Genomic DNA, 22,214 nt, shown 5'->3' on the forward strand with positions numbered 1-22,214 from the left:
AAAAACCCAAACAAACAACAACAACAACAACCACAAAAAAAAAATCAAGAAGAAACACTGAAAATAACTAATGTTATTGTGGTAGTATAATAATGCTGTAATGCTAGCAAAAGGATGAAAACAAAATTCTGAAACAAAACTTCTAAACGAAGTAGAATATCATTTATGCAAACTACTGATTCTTTTCCTTGTTTATTCAATTGAAGAAAAATACCAAAACACCAGAAAGTTAATCCACAAAAGTTTGTAATATTGTTAACATTGCATAATAGACCTTATATATTATGAAAATATTCATGTAGTCAGTATTTTTGGCACTGATTTTAAACTGAGTCTTGCATTAAGCTAACATCTGTTTTCTGACCTTATAACACTCACTTGATTTTATTACAATCATTTGCCTCAACTGCATCCTCCAGAATTTTGAATCAATATCAACAATGAATTAATTCACTTTGCCAGCCCTCAGGCAACTGCATCTTCCATTTCCTCAACATTTTTCTGCTGTACTGTATCTTTTGAAGATAGGAGAAAAGTCAAATAACATCTTAATTTGTCATAACAGAATGAATACTTCTATCAAATTCTTCAAAAGGATCATATGAAATGGAACAAAAAAAAAAAAATTACCGACATGTTAACCAACTTAAAGGGAATGTTTCCAGAATACTTGTCAGACTTAAAAGTGCCATGCAAACATGTAAGTAAAAATGTCATTTTCTTTATTAGTAAAGGAAAACCTCAGTAATGACAAACAGCAGCTCCATATAACCAAATCTCCATTGCCAGATGAAAATATGGCCAAACTGCTACACTGAAGAGGACTGACATTCTTCTTAAGTATTAGGAAGTGTCCCACTCCAGCTAGCAAACCCCAAGGACTACATCTACAGTCCAAGCTGAGTGTATCTATGACTCTCATGCAGTTTTTTCAGCTTTAAATTGATGACTTTGGCCAATAATGGCAGTGCGCTAAAGTTTCAGTTGTCTAATATTTGCCCTGAGCTTTATAGATGTCTACATCTACCAGTAATATAAGGAACCTTCTCCCCTTCCTTTTTAATCACTGTGGCATAGGAAAAAGATAAACTACCCATAAAAACAGCAAAAGTTTGGAGCAAGGTCCAGGAGTAATCCAAATGAAGTCATGCTCATAATCAGTGACATGACAGAAAGGCAGGAGGACAAGTTTCACACTTTTTTTTTTTGAGAACACAGATCTGGGACCTATCCTTCACTTCCCAACAGTATTCACCTAGCTCCTCACTCTCCCCTTCTTCACACACAGTTAGCCTCCCAAAACAAGGTGCAGTTCAGAGGCATGCAACAAGGGTCATGATGATGATAGTTCACGGCCCTGAATGGGCTACTTTGCAGTACCCAATGTTTGCATTTACTATGTGATACATGAAAGAGAAATCAGAGTTAGCTTCTCCCTGTTTCACTGATCCTTAGAAGACAACATGGGACAATGTGAACAGCTTGCTAACATTTAGTGAGTTCGGGGAAAATAAAGGTGTGTCTTTAATATCATCATCAGGCCGCACCCCAACTAGCTCTTCAACTGAAATTTGTTACTCTGTCCACCTCCAGAAGGCACATAGGAAGGTAGCAGTTGATACTCGAAACCTTCATCTCATCCAAGACAGGCAGCTTAAAGCTCAACCTCCACATGCCTGGATGAATGGTAGGGAGAATCATTAATAGCTACTATGATTTAAGGGAAGAAGATGGTTTTATGAATGTGGCCTTCAACTAGTTAAAGATATTGTTGGTAATAAAGAGTCTTTTGCAGATGTGATCTCTACCTTTGAGATGAGCCTGTGATTCAAATCCATTGCTATACTGTAAAGAAAATTCAAAGATCATAAAATTATCACAAGTCAATGAAAACATGATGGAGGACATCAAACTGACAGCCAGCAAACCCTGATGAAGGTTTTGAGGGTGGTCTCATAAAAAGTATACCACTTCTCCTTTGGGTTTATCTTCTGTTTAAAAAAAGGGAGAAAGAGCAGATCATTTGTGCATATTAGCTTTTGTTCTCTCAAATTCAGGCAGTCATATCTCCGTGGGATAAATCAATTATTATAAGCCTTACCTGGTTTTACACATTCTACAATCCACTTTCAACAAGGATTAAGATAATTGTGACTAAATTAGTGCAGAATGACTTCCATGTAAATGGATCTTAACTCTGTACCAGCCTGGTCATTTTGTAACTCATATTAATTTGCATCACCCTGCATTTGCCATCCTTCTCCATTGATCAGAGGGCTTCTTCACCTGCTGTCACCTCCCCGTTTAAATGCTGACAGGTGCTCATGATCAAACTTTCAACTTAAACATAGCATTCTTGTTATAACAGCATCTATCTAAGCACTGAATTTCACAAATAACTCACAAAAGAAAAACAGATTTCTTTTCACCCTCTTCAAGTGCCAGCATATAGTTCAGTTGGAAAAAAAAAAAAAAAAGTTACTTCTGCAGCAGACTGTTTTGTGTTTCATTAGCTGTACAGCATTCGATATACACAGAGGAACATGGTACTGGGGTATCTAATATGGATTTAAGAATGAACTCTAAGTTCAGATGAAAATTTGGGGTTAAATCGTTCATGCTGACATAGGCTAATACTCTTACTCAGAGTCCAGTTCCTCCTGTAAGTTTGCAAACCTTGGACAAGTTTTCTTAAGTCGCAAGAGGAAGTTGCAAGAGTTCTCAAAAAAAAAAAATAAAAATCAGACAGTGTCAAATCCAGTGCCAGAAAATTACACTAGTAGAAAGGAAGTTTTGTGCTATTTAATCCTTACAGGGATACTAGAAGAACATTCAGCACTAACTGTGTAAGTATTCTTGTGAGGAACAACCTTGTCTTGTTCTCACTGATGTAAGTAGCAGAACCTCCCTTAAGTTCAAGACTGTAAGATTGTACTCCAGGTTCTAACACTTCACAGAGGTCTATTTATAACTTGTCTATTTTACTTAATTTTAAACCCTGTATTAATTATATTCCTTAGTGGGCAAGACATCTAACAGGCATGTTCCAGTCAATTTCTCGCCCAGCGTAGTAAACTGTTCTAAGCAACTGTTGTAATTTGGGATACATGCAGGGGCACCAAAGGATATTGTCTGAACCAACAGTTTGATGCAAATATGATAAAGAGAACTAAAAGAGCTATATCGTGAGTAAATTTTGGAGGTTTTTAGATGAAGACCTTGAGATTGGGATTTTTTGAATAGATAAGAGTATGCTCTGCATAAGCCTACCAACAGTCCTGAAGGACTGCAAATTGCCACGGACCCAGGTCTGAAAGCCTGGCATGTAAAGACAAAAGCATACTTTAACCGAAGTCTTGCAAAAGTCCATGCTCAAGCTGGGGTGACATTAAGAGTGTAAAAGAAAATACGTCACTGAATGAACATGGAGTAAGAATTCTCATCCAAGTTTCTATGCATGTTTTTCACATGTTGCATATATGAGCATGAATAAGAAGTTTCTCTAAAGTTAACCAAAATGAAGAATATTTTACATTCTTTGCATTTTCAGAGAGGAGTGACAGTGGGAATCTGGAAGCTCTCTTTTAAGGATTGTGATTCGCTGGTGTAATGGTTCAGTTGATTGTTCCTGCTTCAAATGTTCTAAGGAAGAAGTCAAGACCTTGGATTTTAAACACACGTATGTCTTTGCAGATGATCTTTCTCAAGGGCAAGAATGAATACAGAGTTCCCCAAATCACCAGGGCAGCAGCTACGCAAGAATTTCTACACTAAATAGAAGTTGAGTGAAGGACTGACTTGAAGAAGCATGTTGCATTTGCTCAATATGTTAGTTTTCAGAAAATGATTGATATTTTGCTGCTACTATTCCGACTTTGCCTTGATATTTTTTGTTTTCTCTATCTAAAAACAACCAACATTACTGTATTCACATGTATTGTTACTGGATTGCACAGCACTTAGTTTTTTCTGTTGTTTCAAGTCCTGCTTAATGGTCAAGAGCCTTGCAGGTTATAGCAGATAAAGACCTACCAGTTACAACCACAGCCAGTTCTAATTGAACCCAGATCTGATCCTTTAAGTGACTGCACATAACTTGCAGAAGCTCTACAGACTTTCAGAGACTCAGGCCAAGACTTTCTAAAGAAAGTGCAGGACATGGACCTTAATGAGTAGGACAGCATGCATGATAATTTTGGCAGATTTAGACTCACAGTAAACTGGAGGTCCGTGACAAGAATTATTTTCACATTCATACCGCAGACTGAAAGAACTTCACAGCATTCTTATTATGACCATACTAGCTGCTCATTAAAGTTTAGAATATTTGCAACTTCAAATACATAGGTCATAGGCAGGCCATGCCATTACACTATACCTAACAAAACCACCTTCGACTGTGCACAAGCCCCTTTGTTTATATGCGACTTTAGCACTCACAGTCCATGCAACCAACTTTCCATGCAAGAAGTAAGAATAAATCAGGGTTCACGAGGGTTACTCCAGTTTATTTCAGGAGAACTGTTAATGAGTCCACGATGAAGTTACCTCTGAATTTCATAGAATTAAGCATTGTGCAATGAAGATGCTTTAAAACCAGCAAGCTGCTTCATTGTTAGGCATGCATGGGAAGTTCTCAGGACAACACAAACCATATGAGAAGAGGTGTAGCAGAGGAGACTGAAATCCCTGAGAAGTCAGAATTGGGGTTGATGCTGAGAAATAAATGAAGGGGGAAGACTACAGAAGCAGAGAGATAAAAGGAGAAAAAACAATCCAGTAAGAATGCAAAGGATGATTACTACTGGGACAGAGACAATTACAGTCCCTAGAAAAGCAAATCTCAATCAGTATGACAAGATACAGAACACGTAATAAACATCAAGTAGTCAGATCACCAAAACTGTATTCTGTGCTCAAAGGAGAAATTTATCTATGTCATACCATAGTAAGCATCTTGGTATTTTTGATTTTATTGCAGGAGCAAGGAAAAGGACTTTTCACCCATCTAAACCTAGCAAGAGAAGACTGCCATTGTACATAGTAAAATACATTACAGAAGAGAATACTGTTCTGATCTCTGATTCAAATAAGCTATTCAAATGCTGAATTTTGCATTTTCTGACACTTGTATCCAACGCCCTCAGACTTGCTCAAATGAGCCATCGAGACCAGAAACACCTCACCTGAAGCCCCTTTTCCCCACTTGTTCACTCCACCAACAAAATTTCTTTTCTGCTGGTGCTGGCTCTGCAGAAGTGGTTTTTCAAAACTTGCACTGCCTTCCCGAAAATAAATTTCTTAAGTTTCACTTTCTGTGGGGACAGAGCATATGGGGCATGGAATAAGAGCTGTTGCCATAGCACCATACCCCCACAACACCAAGCCTTGGTTTCTTCTTCACAGGTCAGCACACATGCTGATAAATCCATGCTCTGCTTCCCTGAACCAGGTGGATTTACAAGGAGGTTCAACACTGGCCCAAAAACCTTTTACATGTGCCACTACACAGCACAGAAAAACCTCCCACATACAACAGAAATTAAACTTGACCAGAAAAGGTTGAAGCAACCCTGCAGAATGGCAAAGGGGTAGCAGACAATCCATGCTGACCATTTTCGAGGAAGAAACTACTCTGAAGTCACCATTTGAAATCAGATGTGGTAAACAGTAGTAGTTGTCTCTAAAGACAAATTACACCTACACATAATACATGTCCTAGATAGAAGAGTCTTGCGGGCCATCTATAGTAGTACAAAGCTTCCCTTTAAGGAGGCACAGACTTCTTAAAACACTGTGAAGACCATGTCAGTACTGCCAGCTTAGTACTCCATTGGACTTCACACCTCTTCAAGAGGCTGGGGGTACCAATTTCTGAGTACATGTTCCCCGATCAAGTAGCATAAGTAGATTACAAATGATAATTAGATTATGACGGCTCCTGAGACTAAATTTTCTGGAAGGAGAAAAAGAAAAGTTGCTGCACAGAGATCTAAATCAAGAGATGAAATAAACAGCTTATACCACTGAGAGCCACAAAGACAAAGCTGAAGAGAAAGAAACGTCAGAATGATACTAAGGAAATAAAAGAATGGTGGGAGAAGAAAAAAGGAAACAGCGGTAGGAAGAGTGTACTGCTACAGCCGGACAAAGCCTGAAACATGGCTTTTTCCAGGAAACTGAGGAGAAAAAGCTCTAAACAAACAGAACTAATGAAGACATCTGAAGCAGTTCGGCTCTAAGACTTTTGCAGACACACTTGTAAGGGTCATGGCAGAGGGACGGGAACCGCTACCAAGGAAATTTAGTGGGACATTTTCAGAAGAGGCAAGCTCTCCTGGTCAGGCCTAGCAGCAATACTGCTGTCCACCACCTACCTAGCAGAAATCATCGATCAGACCATCTACATCCCAAGAGAAACAGGCTTAGCATTCACCTCAGTATGGCCTGTTGCTTCTCCTCTGGTGCCAGGACAGCTGCTGCAATCTCCCTCACAGCCATGCAAATACAGCTGGAAATCAATGACAGAGCAAAGACCTCGCAAGACAGAAAAAGGAAGACAAAGCGCCACACCAGCAATACAGCAGGAGAGTTGCTTGAAAGGCAAGTTGTCCTATACCCCTCATGGGTTGCAATGCTTCTCTCTAGCCTTTGCATAGTTTAACAGATCTTTTGCAATGGTAGGTCTGTAGTTTCAAAACTGTACTTTGAATCTCATTTGCATGCTCTGCTATGCCATAACTGCACATTCAAATAACTCTTGCAATGTATTTTGAACAAGCTGAACCCAGAACATCCAACAAAGGATTTCCTCTTTCTCCTGCCCATCCCCTTCCTGTGTGTTTACCAAAAACTTTCACTTCCTCAGTGGCACTGACACCAGGTCTGGTGATCACTTAACCCTCTTCCCCAGCTCTCCTCTGCTCACACCTGAATCACAGCTACCCTAGGGCATTCAGCACTTACTTGAAGGGTTTTAGAAATCCCCTCAAGACACATGGTAAGGCTGGAATTGCTCGAGAGAAAACTATTTTCTGTCCACTGAATCTAATTAATGTAAGCCTCATGTTGCTGGCAAGGTGTACTCAAGCAGGCATTTTCAATAAATGTAATAGATGTGCTACTATTCAGATCTTTTCCTATTTGGTTGATACTACCAGGAAATAATTTCTTTGTCTGAACAGAATAAAACTTAGTCATAGGTCAGACCTACTGATTTATAAATGTTACCACTATGTAGGCATTCACTCAAACATACTCTTTTACCTCTTAATATTCATTTTGTTCTAAGCCCCTAGTACAGTCATACATGGAAAGAACAAACCTGCTTAGCAGCCAAATATACTTCTGCGCTAATTCTTGTAATACCATATAGTTTCAGCTTATGCCCAAGAAAAATCTTGAATAAGATTTCAGAAAAGAATTGATCAGACAGGTTTGTATACACCTATCTGTACAGACTAATGAAGGAAACATGAAAAGCAAAGCAATATATTATAGATGCCACATCAGAAAGCCCACTTAACACGTTTTTGTTGAACTTCCTGAAACAGCTTTCTTTTAAAACAGCAAAGGACATCCCAGAGGGAATCCATTCTGTCCAAACTTTTATCATGTCTAGACTTCCAGTAGACCTCTAAAATGAAGAAAAACTGCAGAAAGCGCCATTCCAGAAGAGAAGCTGCATCCCATACTTCAACCCCTGTGGTGAGCTATCACATTTTCCGTTTTAAGATCGCACAGTTTGCTACCACAGGCACTTTCAAGAAATGGTTTGGTCACAAGAACGTGCACAGTAAAAAGCAGCAGTAAATTCTACAACATATCCACCAGACTTCAGACAGGAAGAAGGAGCTTCATGCTACACACAGCAGAGACCATAGAGGAAGAAGGACACATTGCTCAGGCTGTTTATCATTTGAGTCCTTTGAACAGAAGAAGTAAGATAGTATGCTGCACAAACACAGGAACCAATTGTAGATACTTAAGATGCCAGCAGTTTGAAAAAGACAGGCAACGCTGACCTAAGGAATGGCAAACACTGGCCTGAATGGTGCCAGTCTGCCCTTTTTGCCCCCAGAGAAATGAGATCTACCCTTCCCCCCTCCACCTTTCCCTGGTCTCCTCCTCCTTCTCTCCCCAGCAAAGTATTACTGTCAAAATTACTGTCAAAATTACTGCAAAAATAACTAATCTATTTACCTCTATGAGTAGTTCTTTAGGGCACACAACAAATATGAGTATCTCATAAATATTTGGAGGAAATGCTTCCAACAGGAGAAGAATTCTGCCTTTGCATTTTGTTCCATGAACCCACATTTTCAGGAAAGATGCCGAACACCACTGTGAATGATTCAGCCTCGGAAATTACAGCATTTAATGACAATGTCAACAGGAAATGTATTTGAATCAGGCAAAAATAAATATGAAAGCACAGACCTTTCCATCCTTCCCTGAAGGACAATCAAGTTTAAACTAGGAACAGTCACACTAAGGACAGTTACATTGTATTTGCCTTTTATTGTAGAAGCTGATTTCTTTGAGAAGGTACCATTACTGTTCACAGTATGGCAGTTTCCTCCTTGTATGCCTCACTGAAGAATGTTTTCATACAAATGTAATTTTACATTTTTTATCTACATAGTTTCTTGTGGCATGGCTTGACAAGTGTGGAAGCCTTTCTTTCTGTACCATCTCTAGCCCTCCTACACTTTCATGAAGGAGGGGGACACAAATAATGGGAGAAAGAGGAAGTAGGAATACGATCAGCAGGAGAAAAACCCTACTTCTCAGTGGGGCAACTGGTTCTTCTACAGAATGAAGCTGTTCTTAGAGACAGAAATTGTATAGGGGTGAAATAACAATAAATACTACTTAACAGAGTCACATGGTTTGGATGTAATTATTTACACACTCAGCTCCATAGCTTCAGAAGGAAGTATCACCTACTGCACACAAAGCTCACACAACCCTCAGGATCCCCAGCCAGCGGATTCTCCTCCCATCCCTTGCATTAGCATGTGATGGCTCACATCCTTCAGGGATCACTGGTGCTGCAGAAATACACCTCTGTGTGCAGCCAGGCTCCTAGAGCAGTGTCCTAGGAATCCCAGTCTACACCTAATACCCACCCCATGTCTTTATTTACTATTTATTCCTCATCTGATTATTTTCTGTGTTCATTCAGTTTTGCAAAGGGCTCCCTGAAGGCCAAGAGTAAAACTGGCTCTACAATTTCTTGGACACAAGAAATAAAGTCACTCAGTCACTCAGAATACGCACATATGGAAAGAAGGAAAGACCCCACCCCTTTCCCAGATCACCTGGCCCTTTGAGAAAAATAAAAATTGGTTCATGGTTCAACAAGTTTCCATCCAAAAACCTCAAAGATGCCCACTAAGATTTCAAATAACATGCAAAGCGCAGACAGGAAAACATCTCTTTTTTGTGACAGAAATGGGATCACATCTGAGATTAAATACTGCAGTTCCTAAACTTTCCTGAATAGCTACAGAGAGGTCAAATGCTTCTCTCTGATGTGCAGCACAAGACAGGCCAGATGTAGCGTCTCTGGTCTTGTGAGCCACCCCACTGAAGATCAGCTACTAAGCTGAGACAAGAGGACCTTGGACCTTTTTCATTGCCTATTTTAGGAATTGCTTCCCGCAACTGTTCTGTGATGCCATTTATCTTACAAAAGACAACAAGGCCATAGGAAGATAGCTCACTTCAATTACATAGATAAAATGTTGCGAAAAAGTATTATGAAAGAATCACATATACATTCATAAATACTTATTCATAAATACACGCAAGAAAGATTTTCACATTTATGGCAACTCTTTTGAAAGGGTAACACTAAAACCCAGAATATTAAACATCTTAAAGGCAATGGGGTTTAACTTTGTATGCGAAAGTTTCACAATTCATTGCACTGTCAGAAAAAATCATTGCACAACTCCACCGGCCAAGGAACTTACACAAGGAAAGGCCTTACCTTGTCTTCTGTATGTTTATATAGGAAAAAACCCAAAAATTATTTACTCAAAAAAGCTACAGAAGAAAAGCAAAATAACTTCAGGTCAGCCAGCTACTATACAAAAGGAAGATGATTGTTCTACACCATTACAGTTAAAAATAACGTACCTCAATGGCACACAATTAAAATAGATCTTTATGTTAGTAAATCAAGAATTCTTTTCTAACTAGTCTGCAGCTCACAAAGCTAAAATGAAGAAAGAAAAAGAGATCCATAGAATGATCTGTTGATCTCAGAGTTCATTAATTTTAATCCTTGCCTAAGATTTCATAACATCCTATTAACAGTATCTGACTGATTTCTAGCCTATTGCTACTTTTTCAGATGAAGCTACTTGATTTTTTTTCTCATCCATACTTTCAGTCCTGTTATTAGATTAGATGCTATTATAAAGATACAAAGTCTCAACACATTAAAAGGTAAGGAAGACCTACTCTGCATTCAATACTGGGCTGGAAACAATTCACACAAACACAATTTGACTATTCCTTCCATAAAACGGAGCTACATTTTCCCAACATAGCTCTGCAATTTCCCAACAAAAACAAACAAACAAACAAACAACTCTTTAATGATCCTAAGATGAGGTCAGACTTACCTATCTGGCACTCATACTTTAGAGATACTTGCAACTAACATTAAGATTTTTAAATTACTCTGTGGGATCGAGATAAAAAAAAAATGTAATTTCCAATTTTTATTACAGTGTGCTAAAATACATTAAGATTGGTGAGATGGCTTCTTTTTTTCAAAGATGGGAATGAAAGTTAAGAGATGGGATATTGATTTGGGGTTTCAGATAATGTAACAGAATAAGAACTCAACCTTCGTGCTCCCTATGTATACCCACAGTAATAAGTTCCGGCTAAACAAGTTTTAAGTGTTAATGTGTTAATCTCTTTGGTCTTTAGTGCCAACAGAGGGGAGTGAAACAGAAAGATGAGTTCTTGCAAACCCATTCACTGCAAACACATAAAAGATGCAATTTCAACAGAAACTCTTAATTGCTCTGCCGAAGGTACGGGATCAGCTAGGGAGACCTAGTTTGATTTTTCAGATCCTAAATTAAAATTGGAAGGAGAAACCCCCTCAAGACCATTATTCCTTAGGCATACAGTACCGTTACAATAGTAGCCAGCAGGAAACACCACGCACCAAACATCACAGTACCACTCGCTCTTTTTCTTTTAAGCTAAAGCACATTTGAACATACAGTTAAGATGAAGCAGCTTTAACTTGGAAGACTCTCCAGGAATTACTCTCCTAGAAAAAAAGCCGTTTAAGAAGGAATACCCAGAGGCCACATTGTCTCTCCTAAGTCAAGGCTATCGCCTTGGCTTGAAACACCGACTGCAGACTTTGATCAGCGAATTCTACGCGCTTTCCAGCACAAAACAGCCAGCAGGCACCCGAGCCCCCCCAGATCATAGCAGAAACCGGGCAAAGCGGCAAGAGGTAAATCAGAGGTAAATCGTGTTTCGGGAATGATTTTTTTTTTTTTTTTTTTTTTTTTTCCCCAGAGGCCGTATTTCCTTTAAGACCCCATCCAGTCCTACCGGGCAGCTCAGGCGGCAGCAGCACCTCCTCCGGGAGGCAGAAGCGAGGGTAAGCCGCCCCGAAAAGCACCTTGTGCCCGCCGTGCCGGGGCTGGGGGGCACGGAGGCAGCCCGGCCGGGAACCCTCTGTCCCACCCGGTGCTCCCCCCGCGGGAGAAGCCGGGCGGAGGGGCTGGGGCTGCCTGCCCGCTTCCCCCCCGCCCCCCCCTCCCCGCCGCCGGCCGCTCCCGGGCGAAGGCACTTACTTTCCCGGGTGCGAAAGTTGAGCGGCAGCGGGTGAACTCCACGGTTACAGCCGGGCGCCGAGAGGGGCGGGTGTCCCGGTGGCGGCGGGGCTGGGCCGGGCCGCGCCGGTCTCGGTGTGCGAGCGGGGCGCGGCGCTGCTGCCCCGCCGGCCGGGAGGGGGGCGGCGGTTGGCTCGCGGCCTGGGCGCACCACTTCCTGCAGCCGGGGACATTTGCATGCGGGGCTGCGAGGGCAGCGGGCGCGGGAGGGCAGCGGGCGCGGGAGGGCAGCGGGCGCGGGCAGCCCCGCGCCCCGCGGGCGCACGGAGGGGGGTGCGGCGCCGCCGAGGTGCGGTGGAAGGGGTGCGGGGCGTGCGGCTCTGGCCCGCTGCCGCGGGGCCGGCGGAGCTGCGCCAGGGCAGGAGTGAGCGCCCCGGGGCCTCAGGGCAGACTTCGTGAGGCGAGCGAGTCTCCATCAAACGATGGAACTAAATAAAACCGTTTGAGGTTGGGAGGCAAAACAGGAAAAGCTGTCTTGTTCCACCAGCTGCCTAAAAAGACATCATGAACGTCTCCAAAACTCAGCTATAGCAACTTCTAAGGTCCGTTGGAGGCTGAGTTGGAAGAAAAGAACAAGTAAGGCTAAGTAAGGCTATCCTTTCAATTATCTTTTCTTTTTTTTTTTTTTTTTTTTTTTAATAATGATTTACTAGCCTGTTGAAAAGTGAAATAAAATCTCATAGGTCAGCAAAACAGGAAATACGAATGTGTGACCATAATGCCCAGAGGATGCAGCTGAAAACATCTACAAGAACTGGAGTCAAGGTGTCTGTCATACGTGTACTGCCACACCAGCTGGACAAGTTCAGGTCATGGAGATTTCAAAGGCAGAATGTCAAACAAAAAGCATTTAAGCTTTCTGTAAAAAGTGTTGAAGACAATGGAGCAAGTTTGGGGAACAAAGTGGTGCTAGGTGCAAGGTGCAAGATGCGTCAAGGTATCTCTGTACCCTTTCTTGAAGTCCACCAGTAAGGCTGAACCACGAGCAGACTGGGGGGCTGCTGAGGACTTCCAGCAGGGCAGCCAAATAGCTGAAAAGGCTCAATGCAGCTCACCCCCTGTGGGTTTAAGAAAATGACCTGAATCATGTCAGTAGGGCTCACAGATCTTTGACACTGATGTATGAGCCTGTCACTCGTCGTGATGTGCAGCTGGCACAATGACTTCACTCTAGTATGTGCTTGTAGTCCTGTCTCGAGGCTGTGATTCCAGCACACAGGCTATTGCCTTGATCTTGTAGAAGTCGAAGTCCTTAGAACCAGTCAGACCATAATCTGTCACATTTCTAAATCAGTCCCAGATGCCCCTGGGCATCTGTAGAGCTCTGACAAGCAGTGGGGAATTGTTGCTTGTCTTCTCTGAATTATATCACTAACGATTAAAATAATATCAAGTAGATACTCGGTGTAAGACCAGCCTCTAAAAATATTGTAGGGTGAGACAGTAAGGAATTCCTCAAGTTCTATTAATAAAAAGTTGGTAAATGTTTTCTCGCTTCCCCCAAATTATTTAAAGGTGGTTAAGAAGGAAAAAAAACCCCACAAACCAAAAGACACACACACACACCCACACACCCCCAAATAACCTTTTTCCCTATGAAAAGTTTACAAAAAGGATAGATCTGATTTACATTGTCTTGGGTTTGGGGTAGTGTCCCCCAGGGCTCGGTTTTCGGCCACTCCTGTTTAACAACTTTATTGATGATCTAGACAAGGGGATCGAGTGCACCCTCAGTCAGTTTGCAGGTGACCCCAAGTTGGGTGGGAGTGTTGATCTGCTCGAGGGTAGTAGAGGCTCTGCAGAGAGACCTGGACAGGCTGGAGCCATGGGCTGAGGCCAACTGGAGGAGTTTCCATAAGGCCAAATGCCGGGGGCTGCCCTTGGGCCACAACAACCCCCAGCAGCGCTACAGGCTTGGGGAGGAGTGGCTGCAGAGCTGCCAGTCAGAGAGGGACCTGGGGGTGCTGATTGACAGCCGGCTGAACAGGAGCCAGCAGTGTGCCCAGGGGGCCAAGAAGGCCAATGGCATCCTGGCTTGTGTCAGCAATAGCGTGGCCAGCAGGGACAGGGAAGGGATCTTACCCCTGTACTCGGCACTGGTGAGGCCGCCCCTCGATTCCTGTGTTCAGTTTTGGGCCCCTCACTACAAAAAGGACATTGAATGACTCGAGCGTGTCCAGAGAAGGGCAACGAAGCTGGTGCAGGGTCTGGAGCACAGGTCGTACAAGGAGCGGCTGAGGGAACTGGGGGTGTTTAGTCTGGAGAAGAGGAGGCTGAGGGGAGACCTCATCACCCTCTACAGCTCCCTGAAAGGAGGTTGCAGAGAGCTGGGGATGAGTCTATTTAACCAAGTAATTAGCGATAAGACAAGAGGGAATGGCCTCAAATTGTGCCGGGGAAGGTTTAGACTAAATATTAGGAAGCATTTCTTTCCAGAACGGGTTGTTAGGTGTTGGAATGGGCTGCCCAGGGAGGTGGTGGAGTCCCCATCCCTGGAGGTGTTTAAGAGTAGAGTCAACATAGCACTGAGGGATCTGGTGTAGCTGGGAACTGTCAGCGTTAGGTTAATGGTTGGACTGGATGATCTTCAAGCTCTTTTCCAACCTTGATGATTCTGTGATATTTTTTTTGGTTGGAAATTTGAATTCCAGAAGTTTATATAAAATGAGCTATTTCTGTTTGGAAGTGTTGTCACAGAGGCTCAAGAGCATGTACTGTTAGTGCCTCGTGTTTCCATTTTCTTCAATAGGGTAAGTACCTTGATCTTCTATCTTTCTTCCTGGAGAGGAGAAATGGTGCACAGATCCCACATCTGTCTTGGCCTCCCTCCTTTCCTCCCTATTTCTTTTTTTCATTATCAAGCATTCTGCTGGGTTTAAAATTCACCTTCTCCTGTCAAAGCATAATTTAGTTTTTATAAATGCATAATAGAGTCTAGCTGTCTAGTAAAATATAATCTTACCTATAATGTGAATAATTTGGAAAAATAAAAAAAAGTACTGTTAATCTTAATAGGCTGCTGTCTAATAGTAGATTGAAGAGGCATAGCACAAACTCATCAGTCCTAGCCAGAAAGAACTAATATGAAGAAGCTTTGGAGTAAAATAAATACACTGTGCTTTATAAGAAGAAAAAACTAAGATAGGTTGTTAGTATCATTTGAAGTAAGTCAGTTTTATGCATCCTTGTTCCCACTGATAAGAGGAATATGTGCATCTGTCTTAGAAAGCATAAGCAGGAAAGAAACTCTGTCTCTCATTATATATTCACCAAAAGGGAAAAAAAACTGGTTCCATCCTCTCTCCACATCTGTAGATCTGCTGTTAGTGGCATGGTTTAAATGTCTTTCCATATAGATCAAGAAAGCGGGGGGGGGGGATGTAAAACAGAGAAAGAAGGAAACTTCAGGCCTGTGGCTGTAGTGGAAGTCCTTGTACGAAGGACTGTGCGTCACGTTAGCCAGCTAGTGTTCATGCTCCACAATTGGTTTTCCGCTTTGGGCTGGCTTGACTGCCAGATTATATCTCTACCGCTGAATTAAGCATGGCTGCAAGGCAGTGCTCCAGTACAGAGGTCCAACTGGTGCTGTAAGAGTCCATGTCTGTGCTCTTGGCATCCAGAACATGGGGACTACACCAAACTGGTGCTTGAATAGTCCCTGGCCCAGGGTAACTTCCAGATCAGTTCTAGAAATTCTTTGAGTGGTAAGTGGCCTGGGCCAGGGATCATTCCAGTAATTTGTCAGTAGACTCAGAGGAATGTCCAGCAATATTTCCTTGGGCACCATTAATTACTGGCCTATATATAGCCCTATACACTCCAGACCAGTCCAGCTATGCACCTGTGTAGGTAGCTGCTGGTCATTTTTTGGATTGCATCTGGGAGCATGAAATGGCACAAACTCTAGGGGACAGTGGCTCTGGGCACTAAAGCAAACTTTGTCACAGACAATGAAAATAGACAGCAAACTTCACTCTGTGTTTTATATATTCTTTAATCTCATTGTTGCCAAATGCTTTCAACAGTATGCTTGAACCCAAAAGCGGAGCAGTAATAGAAGAATACTAGTCACAAAAGCGTAAGTGGTATAGGCAGAGCAGTATTTTGAGAGAGATCCCAAGGAACACCTGCCTTCATTCAATAAAAAAAAGTGGAGAAAAGATCACTCTGTTCAAAAACAGGTCTACAAGGATCTGAATTTCTCATAGAAGAACAGGGAAAGAGAGAGCAAAGATACATGTAAAACTAAAACATTGGTTTTTACACTTTTTTTGAATAAGCTAGAGTTTTGGAAACTCGTTCTCAATTTGTTGACAGAGTAAAATGCCTTTTCTCTAGAAATTCCAGATTTACACAGCCACCACTTGCACTGGTTTTCTGTATTTTATTTCTTCCTCAAGGAATTCTCATTAAGTAGTTAAAGTCCAAATTGTTAACCTGCTTTGCAATAATGTAGCAGTTTTTAAAAAAGAGCAAAGAGTGGCTTAAAAAAATGAGATCCGAGTCACACAGTCATTCTTCACATAATGTTGAAGAAAAAAAGAAACCAAACCCCCTGAAAATGAAAGCAGCATGGTTTGGCATTCAATTTGCATTATTTTCTTTCTTTTTTATAACCTACAATTCTAGAGAAAGCCATATTGACCTATGTAAGAAGAATAATTACAAATTTTATTCTAGGAAATGTGTTGTTCATGTGATAAAGATGGTTTGCTTTTCTTTGTTTGTTCAAAGAAAAATAATATAAGGAATAAATATACTTTCAAGTTTGAAGCAACAAGTTAATGCACTCTTATATGTGGATATTCACCAGTTCCTGTTCTTGTTTCCAGTTTGGAGCCTGGGAAAATAAGTTTTGCAACACTAAAAAGAAATTAAAACAAAATACCCCTTAATTTTCAATGGTAGTTCCACTGAGATTATTTGAAATGTATCACACATTAATATACGATCTTCAATAATTTTATGGCTAAAATTTTGGAAATTATTTAAAAACACTTCAGGGACTAATGCACAGATCCGTATATTGACTCAACCTGCATTTGACCTGTCATTCAGACCAACACTACACATACTCAGTAAGTTAAGTTAGGGAAAGCTGGCATCTTTCCTCTAGACAGTGGACTGCCTAGTGCACAGCCACTTACATTTTATTACACTGATATTTTCTGGCCATAAATTCTAAATTCACCCTTTTTTATTTCATCTTCATAATTTTCATTCCCATGAAAAGCCCATAATAATACAGCACAAAGAAAAAGTGCTTGCCTTGAAGTACTCTGAAAGTTAATAAAAGCTGCTTCTGTGTACACTGTTGATTTTTAAATATTCTATTCACCTGCCATTACCCTTTTTTATACACAGGAATCTTTCCCATTTTGTTTCTACTTGTTTCATGGCTGTGAGCAGAAAAATTGCTAGTTAGCGAATCAAAACATGTCCAGCACTGGAAGCCAGTTTGAGAACCAGTTGCAATGAACTAGGTTGTGCTGGTGGCACAGTGCTGGTGAGTATCCTGATGGAGACTGAAAATGGCCTGCGTATGCTCTACAGAATATCCCGATTGCCTTTCTGTAGAAATGACAGCTCCAATAAAGGGTTGCCTTAGTTCTCATGAATATCATCTTACTCACAGAGCCAAGAAAAGCAGCTGGGCCATGGGTTTCACAGCTCATTTGCTTAGGCAATGGTAAGGGTGAGCTGACAACAAGTGGTTCCAGGAGCCCTCTGCTTTCAAAGATTTGTGGCCATTTGCAGATATTCTTACTGGTCTGAAGAGGCTGCCCACACCATTAAAGAATGTGTTTAATTTATGCTTAATTTAGTACGCAGTTCTGTGTTCACTAATATTTCATTACCTGAAAGAACAAATTTGAGCTAATTCAGGAGCAGGTGTATGATCATTTCAGATTAGCAAGATTACACAGTGGTGATATTTTTGTTTGCTTGCTGCCTTGTACTCTGGGCATTATGCCTAGTATCACCAGTCTGGATGGGTGTCCAGCCCGCACCTTGCCTGTCCTAACGTGAATTGTTAATTCAGAAGGAACATCGTGTCTCTGAAGGCAGCTTCTAGAGTGGGCTGCTGTCAAAGTATAGCTTTCTTTTTCCAAGATCAGCCAGTTGCTACAGGAAATTTCCTCAGGGAGAAGCACTGAACCATCATTAGCACTGATGCTGTGCAAGAGCAGCACAGTGTTCAAGCTGCTCTTGAACAGCTGCAGTAGCGAAGCAGTCCCATTTCTGGTCACAGCCATACAGCAGTATGAGGCATCCCTGTACCAAGTACAGCTTTCATTTTCCTCTGGGACAGCACAGAGCATCAGGCAACATATGTGGATGTTGAGTTAATAAAGTCAGCTGGTAGTACTGACAAAAACATTTGGCACCATTTAAAATTATCAACACCCTCCACTCAGGGTTTGTGAGAAGTAGCTCTCACTGGGACAGAAGATAGTTATCACCCAAATACTACTGAGAAGAAGAAGTTTGCCTTGGTTATATGAATCCTGGAAACACCAAACTTTTGCTGGTGCATTACTCATCAGCCTGGGCTGGGGAAGGTGACAGCTACCTGTGTGAGTTAGGAGGTGTCATCTGTCACCCGCTACCCGTAAGGTTCTCAACCTGCACCCTTTGTGGACACAGAGGACATGTTGGAAGGCTATGCTACCTGTAATGGCAACAAGGTAGGGTAATCTCTTTATTCCCCATCTCCTGACCTGACACAATTTTCCATCAGCAGGAATGCCGAGAAGAGCCATTATAGATCATTACAGATGCTTTATTGCTGTCAGCTGAGGCTGGCTGGTCTGGCAAGACATATGGCACTTGCACCTTTCATATCTCCTGCCCATCTGATGCTGTGCAGCCAAGCCAAGTACAAACCTGCTGCTGAGCCCATCTGGAGCAATGAAGTTGCTGAATCACACTCACACTGGATGAGCCTGCTTGCCTCTTCTTGCATTTAGCAGCAACGTAGCTGTTGCTAGAGGTTTTTACATTATCACCTCAGGGTAGGGCTTCAAAATGTCTGTGCGATATGTCTAAAAGAATGCTGGAGGGCTACTGAACTGCCCTTCCAAATCAGGCTCTTGTTTGCACGCTGTGTCCTTCACAAAAACTCATGGAGTCTAAAGAGAAGACAGTGCCGAGATAGGAGTGTAACAAGTGGAACTACAGCCAGTCCCTCCACCAGCTGCAGCTCACTCATTTCCTGTGAAAACTGGGAGGGTCACATTGTCAGGGACAACCTGACTAATTGTTTTCTGCTGAGTGGTTGACAGCTGTTTGCTGTAACTTGAAATCATGTGTATGTCGGACTGAGCAGTAAATCAACTTTTCTCTGACTTCCCTGTTTCCAGTTGCTGTTTCCCTCTGAAGCCCTTTGTATCCCGTTCTTGGACCCAGGCCCTACTGGCTTTGAAATCCCAGCTGTGCCATCCCATCCATTGCACCTCTTTGCCCCAGGCTTTGAAATGTTTGAAATTTCAACCCTTAACACCTCTGATGCCATCCAGCTCTGCTGTGGAAGCCCGCAGATAATGCTCTCAGCTGGAAACAAATGAAAAGTAGGAAGTGATTGAAAATCGAAGGCCAAAAGAAAATCAAATCTTGAACCAAACTGGACACAGCAACTATTTCCAGACATACTTGAAGTATGGCTGATGGGCACTGCCCCAGTTCTTGTCTGGGATCAGTTTGTAGCAAGAATCTCATACAGTGTCTCCTGCAGGCAAAGCTGTTCCTTAGCCACTGCTGAGACTTGGGTAAGTTACCTGGTGTAAAAGTGTTCAGGATATGATATGAAGGGGTCAGGAAGACTAAATCTGAGGTAGCAGGAGATTCTGAGGGGGTAGTAATTACTGATGTTGATTATGGTCGCTACCAACCTACTCTGAGAATATGCTAGCACTTGTGATCTCAACAAAGGCAGCTGCGTTTGTCACCTGGCTCCACTCTTTGGCTGTCCTAGAATACTTTACTTAGTCCAGGATAGAGTCTGTTCTTATCATCACAACCACCTCTTTCCTGCTTCCACACATTTGCTGCCACAGAACTGCCAAGCTTACTGGCTGTCGTGCACACCCTGTGCTTGCTCTTCTGTTTTCTGCCACAGTCAGCAGAATTGGCTTAGTAAGTGAGTAAAAGTAATCCTTGTTCTTTCCTTAGCTAGACAGGTTGTTAACCTTTCCAAAGGTTATTTGAAGGTCTACACCAGCAGCTTCTGCTCTGCCTGGATCAGCTTAACTGTTGGCAGCTTTCATGTGCATATTATTTGGATAGGTTGGCCCTAAGCCATGAAGGACTGTGGATTGCAGTCAGTGAGGGATGGCAAACCTATGCTGCCATGTGTTAGACTTGGGGAAAAGGAGACCTCTTAGGATGAGTGGAAGCACATACATTTCTGAAGGATGCATGGCATGATCTACTACTGCCTTTGAGACAGAAAATAAGTGGACTTGCAACAAGGTGGAGGGCAGTGAAGGCAGATTGCTCCACTGGTGAAACTTCAACTTTACAGACAAGCCTAACTCTTGATAGTGTGGCAGGTGGCTCTTTCCAAGGGAGGGGACTGCTGGGGATAAGAGCAATACTGAGATCACAGACCTGGAAGGCTTGCAGGAGTACGACATGCTGTTCAACCTGACACAAAGTATGGTGCTGCGAGGGTCAGAGGGACACTCTGGGTAGTAATGGGGAGGTACCGTATGGCACAAGCCTGGCACAAGCCCAGGCAGAAGCCCAGGCAGAAGCCTCTGGCACAGACTTAGGGGCACGCAAGAGTTAGGGAGCAGCATTCCTCACATACTAGCTAGTTTGTTAGTAAAGTACTTGGCACAAGTATGAATGCCTAAAAAATGCTAAGATTATACAAGAAAAGAAAAAAACCCCACAACTTAATGGAGCATTTGGCAACATATGGGACATTTGGCTACCAAGTCTAATTTCTCCTTGTCTGCCTTTTTCATGTGGGCAGGTATTTGTGCTCAGATTTGTCCTCTACCCTAAAGTGAGTGACCTCAAGTATAACAAAGGGATACCCTAGATTCTTTGCCATGGAATCCTCTTTCTTCTCTGCAAGTATGTGTATATCCCCGCTCAGGATATGGTCTACCACTGTCATGACAGTAAACCTGTCAGCAGCCATCTCACTCATCCTTTTCTTTTGACTGTTGCCCCTAAGCACCTAATTACCTTGCAGAACTTTTCAGAGACATGCCTTTTGCCCTTAACTTTCCCAAGTCCCTTTGATGTCCACACTGAAGTATTTGTGGGAAATGGTGAACTGTATCCTGGTATGTACTGCTCACAAAGGTCTGCAGCGTGGTACAGTGTAAGGTGTGGTTTCTGAGGAACACCAGCTATATTTGTGGCTTACATAGATTTATGGTTTGACTTTAGGTAGCTTGGCTGTGAGTCAATGACAGCACTGTATTGGCAGACAGGTTGTGTGAACGCTGAGGTGAAGGCAAGGGTTAAGGAAAAGATCTGATGAAGACATCTGATGCAAGGCAGGAATCTGGGATGAGATCTATGACAAAGAAGCCTGACTGGTGAGTGTCCACTAGAGATGGCCAACACATGTAAGACTGCAAGCTTGCAGGTGGCATTCAAGTATCTTTGAATAAAATGAGGTGGGAAGAGGCAACAGGGCATCGAGGCAGACTCTTGGGATAGCGCTAGCTGTGAGAGAGCCACTGAATACAGCAAAGCCAGCTTAAAATTAATTATTACCAATTTAATTCATCAAATCTTTCTACTATATATATCAGGGCAGTGTTTTGTATTAGATGGACACTGCAATTTTGGTCCAATAGTATTTAAAATGAGGTTTATTCTTGCATTGGACCACGGCCTTAGAGGCAAGGGTTGCACTGTAAATACAACCCAAATGTCAAAAGCAATTTAAGACTGAGCTATGGGGGATCAAACTAATCTTGTAGATGGCGTGCATGTTAAGAGATGTCTGATTAAGTTAATTTTCATCCATATGAAGTAAAATGGCAAGTCCATCCATATGGACTTTTTTTTTCCTGTGGTCCCTACTGTAATATAAAATTTTATTAAACAGCTTCCATGAGCAAGTCAAACAGTTCACACTACTAACATGAGATTATTAGTGCAACCTGCAACTAGGTTCCATACATGTGAGCATGCTGCTGTCACTAAGGCAGCCCTCTTGCTCATAAAAAGTTAAATGTAAGAGAGTTGGTACTCAGAAGTAAATCAAGTTTGCTCATAAAAAGAAACAGGGGTGCACTACGTAGTCCCCTAGTGCATAGAAATGCATACATTACATTAGGCATACAAACTTCCTAATGATAAGTGTGG

At 42.2% G+C, this 22,214-nt stretch overlaps 1 protein-coding gene across 2 annotated transcripts in view; it reads right to left on the bottom strand.

Moving 5' to 3' along the window:
* Positions 1–11,942, bottom strand: part of LYN (LYN proto-oncogene, Src family tyrosine kinase) — a 52,272-nt gene extending 40,330 nt beyond the window's left edge. For both annotated transcript variants that reach the window (XM_074897721.1, XM_074897720.1), the window contains exon 1: positions 11,841–11,942. The gene's annotated coding sequence lies outside the window, so the exon portion shown is untranslated. The remainder of the gene's footprint in view (positions 1–11,840) is intronic.
* Between the last annotated feature and the right edge of the window lie 10,272 nt (positions 11,943–22,214).

Source organism: Athene noctua, chromosome 2 (assembly GCF_965140245.1).
Source record: "Athene noctua chromosome 2, bAthNoc1.hap1.1, whole genome shotgun sequence".
In the NCBI taxonomy this organism is placed as follows: Eukaryota; Metazoa; Chordata; class Aves; order Strigiformes; family Strigidae; genus Athene; species Athene noctua.